The sequence below is a fragment of the Oncorhynchus keta genome, chromosome 23 (genome assembly GCF_023373465.1).
Source record: "Oncorhynchus keta strain PuntledgeMale-10-30-2019 chromosome 23, Oket_V2, whole genome shotgun sequence".
In the NCBI taxonomy this organism is placed as follows: Eukaryota; Metazoa; Chordata; class Actinopteri; order Salmoniformes; family Salmonidae; genus Oncorhynchus; species Oncorhynchus keta.
In genome coordinates, this window is record NC_068443.1 from 39391974 (window position 1) to 39405030 (window position 13057).

The 13057-nt window shown below is 41.2% G+C and overlaps 6 non-coding genes across 6 annotated transcripts; all 6 read left to right on the forward strand.

Annotated features, from left to right (window-relative positions):
• The first annotated feature begins 457 nt into the window (after positions 1–457).
• On the forward strand, positions 458–530 carry trnav-aac (transfer RNA valine (anticodon AAC)). Its single transcript has one exon. It is a non-coding gene; the product is annotated as a tRNA-Val (tRNA).
• A 1609-nt stretch (positions 531–2139) lies between these two features.
• Positions 2140–2212, forward strand: trnav-aac (transfer RNA valine (anticodon AAC)). Its single transcript has one exon. It is a non-coding gene; the product is annotated as a tRNA-Val (tRNA).
• A 1610-nt stretch (positions 2213–3822) lies between these two features.
• Positions 3823–3895, forward strand: trnav-aac (transfer RNA valine (anticodon AAC)). The gene has a single exon. It is a non-coding gene; the product is annotated as a tRNA-Val (tRNA).
• Positions 3896–9893: 5998 nt separating this feature from the next.
• trnav-uac (transfer RNA valine (anticodon UAC)) lies at positions 9894–9966 on the forward strand. The gene has a single exon. It is a non-coding gene; the product is annotated as a tRNA-Val (tRNA).
• A 1138-nt stretch (positions 9967–11104) lies between these two features.
• On the forward strand, positions 11105–11177 carry trnav-cac (transfer RNA valine (anticodon CAC)). The gene has a single exon. It is a non-coding gene; the product is annotated as a tRNA-Val (tRNA).
• A 1106-nt stretch (positions 11178–12283) lies between these two features.
• Positions 12284–12356, forward strand: trnav-cac (transfer RNA valine (anticodon CAC)). The gene has a single exon. It is a non-coding gene; the product is annotated as a tRNA-Val (tRNA).
• Positions 12357–13057: the final 701 nt, after the last annotated feature.

A 13057-nucleotide genomic window follows, 5' to 3' on the forward strand; every position in this document is an offset into this window, starting at 1 on the left:
AAGGAGTCATCATGTCAGGTCGTCCTGGGGCACGGTCCTAGGGCTCAGGTCCTCCGAGAGAGAGAAAGAAAGTGAGAATTAGAGAGAGCATATGTGGGGTGGCCCGTCCTCTTCTGGCTGTGCAAAGGAAAAGAAGCTAGCCTGCATAGGTACAGTGCATTCGGAAAGTTTTCAGGCCCCTTACTTTTTTCCACATTTTGTTACGTTACAGACTTATACTAAAATGGATGAAATACAATAAAATCTATCTACACACAATACCCCATAATGACAAAGCAATAACATATAGTTTTTATTAATAAAACAAATATTTTAAAAATACCTCATAATTCCCGGCTTCTCAAGCCTTATTGCTTAATTAATGGACAAAGTAATTTCTGATGTTCAATAGGTTCTGAGAGCGATAAATGTCCCACCCAGCCAAAGTCAGCCACACCCTTAGTATTTCACTCATCTGGTTTCCGTAGTGTAGTGGTTATCACGTTCGCCTAACATGTGAAAGGTCCCCCGTTCGAGACCGGGCGGAAACACTTTTTAACAAATTGGACAGTAAGCCTATTCACTTCGGGCTCGGTCCCAATTTCGGAATTCATGCTTTTCCTTCGCACTTCTCAGTATTTGGTATTCAGACTTACCTATTTTAGTCGCGTAACGCACTCTGCATGTGTGGCTAGCTTGGGCGCTCTGAATACATTCCTGCTCCGTGTGGTCTGAGGTCCATAATGATTCAAATAGTTTATCATGCCAGGGTAAGCCGACAAGAAACACAGCCCTTATTTTAAGTGTTTTTAAAATCCCCTGTGGGGAACATGAAGGGTGGAAAAACGATTGGAACCATTTTCCTGTTTGACCGCTAGTTTTTAATGGGTATTATGGCTCTTTCTGTGGTACTCACTTTGGGATATTATGTGAGGTTGACTTGTGGGCATTCCTAATATTTTCCACGACTTCCTCTTTTTGTATTGTAGTTTCAGTAGTGTAGTGGTTATCACATTCGCCTCACACGCGAAAGGTCATATTCAATATTTCCCAATGCCCAGAGGCTAGCATTTGGTTTGAAACAGTTGTGGTTTATCTAAACCTTGCTGTCTACCTCTCCGACCTGTGGATCAATGTTGCCGTTTTTTTGGGGACCTCCACCGTGCGATCTGTATGAATGTGAACAGACTGACAGCTTCTCTGAGCCAGGCAAATTAATTTATCAGGGTCATTGTAATGGATATATCCAAACAAATGGCAATATAATCCAAGGTAAAACAAACAAAAATGTAGATCGTTTTCTGTCATTTCAGCTGCTTGATGTGATTGTGTGATAGATTTAGTTGGCTGGCTAGCATCAAATCAAATCAAATCAAATTTATTCATATAGCCCTTCGTACATCAGCTGATATCTCAAAGTGCTGTACAGAAACCCAGCCTAAAACCCCAAACAGCAAGCAATGCAGGTGTAGAAGCACGGTGGCTAGGAAAAACTCCCTAGAAAGGCCAAAACCTAGGAAGAAACCTAGAGAGGAACCAGGCTATGTGGGGTGGCCAGTCCTCTTCTGGCTGTGCCGGGTGGAGATTATAACAGAACATGGCCAAGATGTTCAAATGTTCATAAATGACCAGCATGGTCGAATAATAACAAGGCAGAACAGTTGAAACTGGAGCAGCAGCACAGTCAAGTGGACCGGGGACAGCAAGGAGTCATCATGTCAGGTAGTCCTGGGGCACGGTCCTAGGGCTCAGGTCCTCCGAGAGAGAGAAAGAAAGAGAGAATTAGAGAGAGCATATGTGGGGTGGCCCGTCCTCTTCTGGCTGTGCAAAGGAAAAGAAGCTAGCCTGCATAGGTACAGTGCATTCGGAAAGTTTTCGGGCCCCTTACTTTTTCCACATTTTGTTACGTTACAGACTTATACTAAAATGGATGAAATAAAATAAAATCTATCTACACACAATACCCCATAATGACAAAGCAATAACATATCGTTTTTATTAATAAAACAAATATTTTAAAAATACCTCATAATTCCCGGCTTCTCAAGCCTTATTGCTTAATTAATGGACTAAGTAATTTCTGATGTTCAATAGGTTCTGAGAGCGATAAATGTCCCACCCAGCCAAAGTCAGCCACACCCTTAGTATTTCACTCATCTGGTTTCCGTAGTGTAGTGGTTATCACGTTCGCCTAACATGTGAAAGGTCCCCCGTTCGAGACCGGGCGGAAACACTTTTTAACAAATTGGACAGTAAGCCTATTCACTTCGGGCTCGGTCCCAATTTCGGAATTCATGCTTTTCCTTCGCACTTCTCAGTATTTGGTATTCAGACTTACCTATTTTAGTCGCGTAACGCACTCTGCATGTGTGGCTAGCTTGGGCGCTCTGAATACATTCCTGCTCCGTGTGGTCTGAGGTCCATAATGATTCAAATAGTTTATCATGCCAGGGTTAGCCGACAAGAAACACAGCCCTTATTTTAAGTGTTTTTAAAATCCCCTGTGGGGAACATGAAGGGTGGAAAAACGATTGGAACCATTTTCCTGTTTGACCGCTAGTTTTTAATGGGTATTATGGCTCTTTCTGTGGTACTCACTTTGGGATATTATGTGAGGTTGACTTGTGGGCATTCCTAATATTTTCCACGACTTCCTCTTTTTGTATTGTAATTTCAGTAGTGTAGTGGTTATCACGTTCGCCTCACACGCGAAAGGTCATATTCAATATTTCCCAATGCCCAGAGGCTAGCATTTGGTTTGAAACAGTTGTGGTTTATCTAAACCTTGCTGTCTACCTCTCCGACCTGTGGATCAATGTTGCCGTTTTTTTGGGGACCTCCACCGTGCGATCTGTATGAATGTGAACAGACTGACAGCTTCTCTGAGCCAGGCAAATTCATTTATCAGGGTCATTGTAATGGATATATCCAAAGAAATGGCAATATAATCCAAGATAAAACAAACAAAAATGTAGATAGTTTTCTGTCGTTTCAGCTGCTTGATGTGATTGTGTGATAGATTTAGTTGGCTGGCTAGCATCAAATCAAATCAAATCAAATTTATTTATATAGCCCTTCGTACATCAGCTGATATCTCAAAGTGCTGTACAGAAACCCAGCCTAAAACCCCAAACAGCAAGCAATGCAGGTGTAGATGCACGGTGGCTAGGAAAAACTCCCTAGAAAGGCCAAAACCTAGGAAGAAACCTAGAGAGGAACCAGGCTATGTGGGGTGGCCAGTCCTCTTCTGGCTGTGCCGGGTGGAGATTATAACAGAACATGGCCAAGATGTTCAAATGTTCATAAATGACCAGCATGGTCGAATAATAACAAGGCAGAACAGTTGAAACTGGAGCAGCAGCACAGTCAAGTGGACCGGGGACAGCAAGGAGTCATCATGTCAGGTAGTCCTGGGGCACGGTCCTAGGGCTCAGGTCCTCCGAGAGAGAGAAAGAAAGAGAGAATTAGAGAGAGCATATGTGGGGTGGCCCGTCCTCTTCTGGCTGTGCAAAGGAAAAGAAGCTAGCCTGCATAGGTACAGTGCATTCGGAAAGTTTTCGGGCCCCTTACTTTTTTCCACATTTTGTTACGTTACAGACTTATACTAAAATGGATGAAATAAAATAAAATCTATCTACACACAATACCCCATAATGACAAAGCAATAACATATAGTTTTTATTAATAAAACAAATATTTTAAAAATACCTCATAATTCCCGACTTCTCAAGCCTTATTGCTTAATTAATGGACAAAGTAATTTCTGATTTTCAATTGGTTCTGAGAGCGATAAATGCCCCACCCAGCCAAAGTCAGCCACACCCTTAGTACTCCACTCATCAGGTTTCTGTAGTGTAGTGGTTATCACGTTCGCCTAACACGCGAAAGGTCCCCGGTTTGAGACCGGGCAGAAACACCTTTTAACAAATTGGACAGTAAGCCTATTCACTTCGGGCTCGGTCCCAATTTCGGAATTCATACTTTTCCTTCGCACTTCTCAGTATTTGGTATTCAGACTTACCTTTTTTTTGTCGCATAACGCACTCTGCATGTGTGGCTAGCTTGGGCGCTCTGAATATATTCCTGCTACGTGTTGTCTGAGGTCCATAATGATTCAAATAGTTTATCATGCCAGGGTTAGCCGACAAGAAACACAGCCCTTATTTTAAGTGTTTTTAAAATCCCCTGTGGGGAACATGAAGGGTTGAAAAACGATTGGAACCATTTTCCTGTTTGACCGCTAGTTTTTAATGGGTATTATGGCTCTTTCTGTGGTACTCACTTTGGGATATTATGTGAGGTAGACTTGTGGGCATTCCTAATATTTTCCACAACTTCCTCTTTTTGTATTGTAGTTTCAGTAGTGTAGTGGTTATCACGTTCGCCTCACACGCGAAAGGTCATATTCAATATTTCCCAATGCCCAGAGGCTAGCATTTGATTTGAAACAGTTGTGGTTTATCTAAACCTTGCTGTCTTCCTCTCCGACCTGTGGATCAATGTTGCCCTTTTTTTGGGGACCTCCACCATGCGATCTGTATGAATGTGAACAGACTGACAGCTTCTCTGAGCCAGGCAAATTCATTTATCAGGGTCATTGTAATGGATATATATCCAAAGAAATTGCAATATAATCCAAGGTAAAACAAACAAAAATGTAGACCGTTTTCTGTCATTTCAGCTGCTTGATGTGATTGTGTGATAGATTTAGTTGGCTGGCTAGCAAAGGAAAAGAAGCTAGCCTGCATAGGTACTGTGCATTCGGAAAGTTTTCGGATATTTTAAAAATACCTCATAATTCCCGGCTTCTCAAGCCTTATTGCTTAATTAATGGACTAAGTCATTTCAGATTTTCAATAGGTTCTGAGAGCAATAAATGTCCCACCCCGCCAAAGTCTGCCACACCCTTAGTATTCCATATCTTAAGGGAAGATTTCGGCAGTTGCTGTATGGTTATTGAGAAAGTCCATATTGCAAATGTACGGTCCCTTACTAGACGTCCAAAATCGTTTGTAAAATTCGCGGACGGCGTCGGGCCGAGCAGCAGGGCCGGACCAACCAGGAAGTCATCAAATGAACTTTGTCTGACATTCGGTTTCCGTTTGACAAAAATAACAAGATTTTGGTCATTTTTCCGCTGTCCCGGAAATTCCCACAAGAGGGCATAAGCAATCATATTGCTATTGGACAAAACATCACGATTCACGACGGGGCCTTATCTCGAAAACGGAAAATATTTTGAAGCCGAAACTCGTGAGCATAGGTTTGGCATAATGGGCAGTTGGCCCCGAACAAGATGTCTAGGCGTCTTGTTCGGGCGTCTAGGCCTCAACAGTTTTTGAGTTATGGCCATTTATCTGGGATTAAAGGTCCAAAATGAAAATAGAGAAATTATTTTTCCACTTCACGTCAAAGTCAAGGAGCCTCCGGTGTCAATAAAAAAAGAACCAGCCATTTATCTATCGTCATTTAAGAGAAATCGTACAACGACAGATTGGTGATGTTCACGAATAGGTTTTTTTTTCTCCAACGGTTACAGATCCAGTTGCAGGGTGTTCTTACGAATCTTTTTAAAGTGTGCTGCGGAGCTCTGCGAGATTTCTGTGATTTTCTATGATTTTCTGAAATAACACACACTCACTAAACCCTCCGTAAATAACTCAGTTCTTAACGTAAAGACTTAAAACTCAGGATTCTGTAAAGGCATACCCCAATCATGATATGAGTTTATTTATAGCTTCCTGTGCCAACCGGAAGTGCCTTAAATAGTGTCACAGTGGCAGTTTCCAAGGGTTAAAAAGGTCTGATCTTTTCAAAACTTCATATGTGTGATTAGGCAACCCCCATAAACTGTAAGTCAGTCATTTCTCCCAACAGATGTCAAAGAAAAGCTCTCTCTCACACACACACACACACAGAAACACACACACAGCAAGGATGGAGTGACAAAGTGCAGTGCTTAAAGACACACAAAGCCTACAATGGCATTTCCATATTCTCTAGGCCGTGCCGAGTTCAACAAGATGCCCCGCTTGACCGTAGCTCGCTCGGTCTAAGCACAGCGACCATTACAAAAGTAGGCCCAAAATGAAGGCTGGCCCTCAATGTCATTTGCTTTTGGGTGACAGTGAGAGAACCGTTAAGGTGAGAAGCACAATTCGACCTCAGGTACATTCCTAAGGTCCTCCCGATCTGTGCAAGCCTAACCGTGACCCTGTGGCAATAACCCTTAACAGTTAAAAGAAGGTGTTTACATCAAAGAGTTTGCATTGACTTCTCTCCCCATAGGAATACATTGCCTGCACCTCTAAATTCAACCTGAAGCCTATGTGGGTTATGAATGCCTAATGAACCTGTCTTCTATGACAGTCCATCAGACCACTATGAGGTCTACCTGTGTCGATTCTAAGCTTCCTGGAGCAAACGGAAGTGGTTAAATTGACCCAAAAGGTGTTTTAATGTACATAACCTTCAAAGGTGAAAATGACTACATTCAACTCTGTGTAGATCGTAGATCAGTCAATTCTTAACTTAAAGACTTAAAACTCAGGATTCTGTAAGTGTCTATGTCAATCAAGACATGTGTTTACTTATAGCTTCCTGTGCCAACCGGAAGTGCCTTTAATTGGGTCACATTGTCTGTTTTGAAGGGTTAAAAAAGTCACATCTTTCCTAAACTTCATATGTGTGACTAGGTAACCCTCATGAACTGTAAATTAGTCATTTCTCCCAACAGATGTCAAAGAAAAGCTCTCACACGCACACACAGCGAGGATGCAGTTAAAAAGTGCGGTGCTCAAAGACACAGAGAGCAGGCAATGGCATAAACATAATCTCTAGGCCGTGCCGAGTTCAACGAGATATCCCGCTTGACCGTAGCTCGCTCGGTTTGAGCGCAGCGACCATGAGAAAAGTAGGCCCAAAATGAAGCCTGCCCCACAACGTCATTTGATTTTGGGTGACAGAGAGAGAACCGTTAGGGTGAGAAGCACAATTCAACCTCTTGTACGTTCCTAAGGTCCTCCCGATCCGTGCAAGCCTAACCTTGACCGTGTGGCATTAACCCTTAATAGTTAAAATAATGTGTTTACTTCAAAGAGTTTGCATTGACTTCTCTCCCCATAGGAATACATTGCCTGCACCCCTAAATTAAACCTGAAGCCTATATGGGTTATGAATGCCGTATGAACTTGTCTTTGGTAACAGTCCATCAGGCCAGTATGAGGTCTACCTGTGTTGATTCTAAGCTTCCTGGACCAACCGGAAGTGGTTAAAATCACCCTAAAAGTGTTTTTCCATACCCTGCCTGCAGTTTGATAGACATAGTGCATTCAACCCTGTGTAAATCAGTCAGTTCTTAACGTAAAGACTTAAAACTCAGGATTCTGTAAGAGCATACCCCAATGAGGATATGTGTTGACTTATAGCTTCCTGTGCCAACCGGAAGTGCCATAATTGGTGTCTCAGGGGCTGTTTCGAAGGGTTAAAAAAGTCAGATCTGTCCAAAACTTCAGATGTGTGATTAGGCAACCCCCATGAACTGTAAATCAGTCATTTTCCCCATAAGATTTAAAAGGAAAACTAAATCACACACACACACAGCTTGGAAGTAGGGACCCATTGGGGTGCGTAGAGACATACACTGCCTGCATTGGTTAACCTTGTTGGAACTTTTAAAGAACCGAGTTCCGAAACTTTAGAATCCTGTTCTAGACCTCAGGTCGATAGTGCGTGGTGAGTTACGTGGCTCTAGACGTTTCTCGGACCGAGAAACAGCTTCGTACATTTGCAATGACTTCAATTCATTTTTGCATCACGAAAATGGCGACATTTAGAAATGTCCCAGAGTTGCAAGACTAGGTGCATTGCGACCGTCTCGGCCCATATAGACAGACCCCAACGTTTCTGTCCGATAGCTCATTCAAGGACCCCGTAGCAAGTCATGGAAAAAAGTGAATTTTCAGCACCAATTAGGGTTTTGCTCGGACACCAAATGACCGATCGAGCCGAAACTTGGGATTCGGGGTCGCCTCAGCTAGGCCTACACATAACATATGAAATGGACCCGCAGCTAGAATGTAACTACGTGTTTTATGGTTTTTTTTAATGGTTTGAACCAAAGGCGTTGTGAATTCTGGGCCAGCTATGAAGTATGTGATAGTTGGCTACTAAACGAGTTGGAAAAAGTGGGTTTAGTGTCAGTTTGTATCAGTTTGGTGTCAGAATGATATCTAATTGACTGATGGATGGTGACTTCCTGGTGACTCTTGTCCATTTGCAATATGTTTAAACAGTGAGGTACCATCACCAAAAGTGACATTCTGAAATCAACCCTAACGAGCCATTCAGATGAACCAGAATCACTGCCCAGCCATCCCGAGTTCATAGGGCCAGTCAATTTCACATTCCTGCAGGATTTCTATAGCATGACAAATTCGTGATGGTACCTGCCCATTGAACCATATTGCAAATGCACAGTGACTTTGCAAAAGTGAGAAAACATAAACAAATGGACATGATGAAATCAACACAACGAGTGATGGAAAGGTACAACTATCACTGCTCGGCCATCCTGTGTTCATCAGGCCAGTCAATTTAGCATTTTTGAGCATGTCAAATTTCATATGGTAAATGCCCATTGAAACATATTGCAAATGCACGTGCACTTGCAATATGATTCTATAGTGAAAAAACATCACCAAATGGACATGATGAAATCAACACAACGAGTGATGGAAAGGTACAACTATCACTGCTCGGCCATCCTGTGTTCATCAGGCCAGTCAATTTTGCATTTCTGCAGGATTTTTGAGCATGTCAAATTTCGGCATTTGGCCCCAAAAAAGTGCCTTTTGACTTTGACTTTTGACTTCCTATGAAATCATATTGTAAATGGACAAATCATATTCCTTATGCACAAGTAAAAAAAAAAAAAAATGATAATAAAATACAACTAAAGTATGTTGATACAGTTCTTATACATGTGTAATTGACACAAAATTCGAAAGAATTTCGAAAAACGGTCCAGAAAGCACTTTTATAAGGGTGTGTGAAGTTTTTGACAAAATTTTGACATTTTTGACTTTTGACTTTTGACATCCTATGAAATCATATTGAAAATGGACAAAACATATTCCTTATGCGCATGTAAAAAAAATAATAAATTATGATAATAAAATTGGACAAAAGTATATTCATACAGTTCTAACACATGTGTAATTGACAAACAAATCGAAAGAATTTCGAAAAACGGTCCAGATAAGTTTTTGACAAAAAAAAAAATTTTTTCAAAATGTTGCTTTTGGACGTTGACTTGGGTTACATTTCCAATATAAAAAACCAAGGTGGAGCGGATTCGCCACCTATTGGATTTTTAAAGTGTTACAACTGGCAATTGCCATATGGCATTTGCAATACACTTTGCATGAATCAACGCCGAATTGGGTGGTATTGGACAATGTGTATATCGTTTGTCCGATGCCAATGACTTCCCATTCATTTTTGTCCAATACAGGGGGTATTCCCTTACACTCATTAGGTTTCCGTAGTCTGAGCCAGGCAAATTCATTTATCAGGGTCATTGTAATGGATATATCCAAAGAAATGGCAATATAATCCAAGGTAAAACAAACACAAATGTAGATCGTTTTCTGTCATTTCAGCTGCTTGACAGTAAGCCTATTCACTAAGGGCTAAAATCTATCTACACACACAATGCCCCATAATGACAAAGCGATAACATATCGTTTTTATTAATAAAACAGATATTTTAAAAATACCTCATAATTCCCGGCTTCTCAAGCCTTATTGCTTAATTAATGGACTAAGTAATTTCAGATTTTCAACAGGTTCTGAGAACGATAAATGTCCCACCCCGCAAAAGTCAGCCAAACCCTTAGTATTCCACTCATTAGGTTTCCGTAGTGTAGTGGTTATCACGTTCGCCTTACAAGCGAATGGTCCCCGGTTCGAAACCGGGCGGAAACTGATTTGTCCAAATTGGACAGTAAGCCTATTCACTAAGGGCTCGGTCCCATTTTTGGAATTCATGCTTTTCCTTCGCACTTCTCAGTATTTGGTATTCAGACTTACCTTTTTTGTCGCGTAACGCATTCTGCATGTGTGGCTAGCTTGGGCGCTCTGAATATATTCCTGCTACGTGTGGTCTGAGGTCCATAATGATTCAAATAGTTTACCACTCCAGGGTAAGCCGACAAGAAACACAGCCCTTATTTGAAGTGTTTTTAAAATCCCCTGTGGGGAACATGAAGGGTGGAAAAATGATTGGAACCATTTTCCTGTATGACCGCTAGTTTTTAATGGATATTATGGCTCTTTCTGTGGTACTCAATTTGGGATATTATGTGAGGGATTCTTGTGGGCATTCCAAATATTTTCCACGACTTCCTCTTTTTGTATTGTAGTTTCAGTAGTGTAGTGGTTATCACGTTCGCCTCACACACAAAAGGTCATATTCAATATTTCCCAATACCCAGAGGCTAGCATTTGGTTTGAAACAGTTGTGGTTTATCTAAACCTTGCTGTCTACCTCTCCGACCTGTGGATCAATGTTGCCGTTTTTTTGGGGACCACCATCGTGCGATCTGTATGAATGTGAACAGACTGAACTCTTCTCTGAGCCAGGCAAATGCATTTATCAGGGTCATTGTAATGAATATATCCAAAGAAATGGCAATATAATCCAAGGTAAAACAAACAAAAATGTTGATCGTTTTCTGTCACTTCAGCTGCTTGATGTGATTGTGTGATAGATTTAGTTGGCTGGCAAGCAAAGGAAAAGAAGCTAGCCTGCATAGGTACAGTGCATTCGGAAAGTTTTCAGGCCCCTTACTTTTTTCCACATTTTGTTACGTTACAGACTTATACTAAAACGGATGAAATAAAATAAAATCTATCTACACACAATACCCCATAATGACAAAGCGATAACATATAGTTTTTATTAATAAAACAAATATTTTAAAAATACCTCATAATTCTCAGCTTCTCAAGCCTTATTGCTTAATTAATGGACTAAGTAATTTCAGATTTTCAACAGGTTCTGAGAGTGATAAATGTCCCAACCCGCCAAAGTCAGCCACACCCTTAGTATTCCACTCATTAGGTTTCTGTAGTGTAGTGGTTATCACGTTTGCCTCACACGCGAAAGGTCCCCGTTTCGAAACCGGGCGGAAACACATTTGAAGAAATTGGACAGTAAGCCTATTCCCTTGGGGTTCCTTCGCACTTCTCAGTATTTGATATTCAGACTTGCCTTTCTAAGTTGCGTAACGCATGTGTGGCTGACTTGGGCGCTCTGAATACATTCCTGCTTCGTGTGGTCTGAGGTCCATAATGATTCAAATAGTTTACCAGTCCAGGGTAAGCCGACAAGAAACACAGCCATTATTTTAAGTGTTTTTAAAATCCCCTGTGGGGAACATGAAGGGTGGAAAAATGATTGGAACCATTTTCCAGTTTGACCGCTAGTTTTTAATGGGTATTATGGCTCTTTCTGTGGTACTCACTTTGGGATATTATGTGAGGTAAACTTGTGGGCATTCCTAATATTTTCCACGACTTCCTCTTTTTTTATTGTAGTTTCAGTAGTGTAGTGGTTATCACGTTCGCCTCACACGCGAAAGGTCATATTCAATATTTCCCAATGCCCAGAGGCTAGCATTTGGTTTGAAACAGTTGTGGTTTATCTAAACCTTGCTGTCTACCTCTCCGGCCTGTGGATCAATGTTGCCGTTTTTTTGGGGATCTCCACAGTGCGATCTGTATGAATGTGAACAGACTGACAGCTTCTCTGAGCCAGGCAAATTCATTTATCAGGGTCATTGTAATGGATATATCCAAAGAAATGGCAATATAATCCAAGGTAAAACAAACAAAAATGTAGATCGTTTTCTGTCATTTCAGCTGCTTGATGTGATTGTGTGATAGATTTAGTTGGCTGGCTAGCAAAGGAATAGAAGCTAGCCTGCATAGGTACAGTGCATTCGGAAAGTTTTCAGGCCCCTTACTTTTTTCCACATTTTGTTACATTACAGACTTATACTAAAATGGACAGAAATAAAATAAAATCTATCTACACACAATGCCCCATAATGACAAAGCGATAACATATCGTTTTTATTAATAAAACAGATATTTTAAAAATACCTCATAATTCCCGGCTTCTCAAGCCTTATTGCTTAATTAATGGACTAAATAATTTCAGATTTTCAATAGGTTCTGAGAACGATAAATGTCCCACCCCACCAAAAGTCAGCCACACCCTTAGTATTCCACTCATTAGGTTTCCGTAGTGTAGTGGTTATCACGTTCGCCTCACATGCGAAAGATCCCCGGTTCGAAACCGGGCGGAAACAAATTTTAACAAATTGGACAGTAAGCCTATTCACTCAGGGCTCGGTCCCAATTTCGGAATTCATGCTTTTCCTTCGCACTTCTCAGTATTTGGTATTCAAACTTACCTTTTTTGTCGCGTAACGCATTCTGCATGTGTGGCTAGCTTGGGCGCTCTGAATATATTCCTGCTACGTGTGGTCTGAGGTCCATAATGATTCAAATAGTTTACCACTCCAGGGTAAGCCGACAAGAAACACAGCCCTTATTTTAAGTGTTTTTAAAATCCCCTGTGGGGAACATGAAGGGTGGAAAAATGATTGGAACCATTTTCCTGTTTGACCACTAGTTTTTAATGGGTATTATGGCTCTTTCTGTGGTACTCAATTTGGGATATTATGTGAGGTAGTCTTGTGGGCATTCCTAATATTTTCCACGACTTCCTCTTTTTGTATTGTAGTTTCAGTAGTGTAGTGGTAATCACGTTCGCCTCACACACGCGAAAGGTCATATTCAATATTTCCCAATGCCCAGAGGCTAGCATTTGGTTTGAAACAGTTGTGGTTTATCTAAACCTTGCTGTCTACCTCTCCGACCTGTGGATCAATGTTGCCATTTTTTTGGGGACCTCCACCATGCGATCTGTATGAATGTGAACAGACTGACAGCTTCTCTGAGCCAGGCAAATTCATTTATCAGGGTCATTGTAATGGATATATCCAAA